Source organism: Ipomoea triloba, chromosome 16, assembly GCF_003576645.1.
Source record: "Ipomoea triloba cultivar NCNSP0323 chromosome 16, ASM357664v1".
Taxonomy (NCBI): Eukaryota; Viridiplantae; Streptophyta; class Magnoliopsida; order Solanales; family Convolvulaceae; genus Ipomoea; species Ipomoea triloba.
Window position 1 is genome coordinate 4,119,532 of NC_044931.1, and position 731 is coordinate 4,120,262.

Genomic DNA, 731 nt, shown 5'->3' on the forward strand with positions numbered 1-731 from the left:
ACCACTCGCCGTGACGTCCGTCGCCAAGGACTCGCATTTAGGCCGGCCGCGCCACGAGTTGGGGCACGGGAGGCCAACATCCGCACCCCGCGCTCGATCGAGGATCGAGCGGGGGGCGACGCGATGCGTGACGCCCAGGCAGACGTGCCCTCGGCCTGACGGCTTCGGGCGCAACTTGCGTTCAAAGACTCGATGGTTCACGGGATTCTGCAATTCACACCAAGTATCGCATTTCGCTACGTTCTTCATCGATGCGAGAGCCGAGATATCCGTTGCCGAGAGTCGTATTTTATTGAGTAAGACGCCGACGCCTCCCGAGCGATCCGCAAAGACGGGGCACGGGCGGCTGGCCATCTCAGTACGATATTCCTTGGCGCGTTCCGCGCCGGGGGTTCGTTAGTCGCCCGAGGCATGGGCCCGGACGAGGAGATTGAATAACAAACGCGTTCTCTGGTCGTTCTGCTGTGCAGGTTTCGACAATGATCCTTCCGCAGGTTCACCTACGGAAACCTTGTTACGACTTCTCCTTCCTCTAAATGATAAGGTTCAGTGGACTTCTCGCGACGTCGCGGGCAGCGAACCGCCCACGTCGCCGCGATCCGAACACTTCACCGGATCATTCAATCGGTAGGAGCGACGGGCGGTNCCAAGGCTATATGCTCGTTGAATACATCAGTGTAGCGCGCGTCAACGATGTGCGGACATGGGCGAGAAATGCCGCAACGAGTTGC

General features: G+C 59.6%; 1 non-coding gene across 1 annotated transcript; it reads right to left on the minus strand.

Moving 5' to 3' along the window:
* Positions 1 to 128: 128 nt before the first annotated feature.
* Positions 129 to 284, minus strand: LOC116009074. Its single transcript, XR_004096358.1, has one exon. It is a non-coding gene; the product is annotated as a 5.8S ribosomal RNA (ribosomal RNA).
* Positions 285 to 731: the final 447 nt, after the last annotated feature.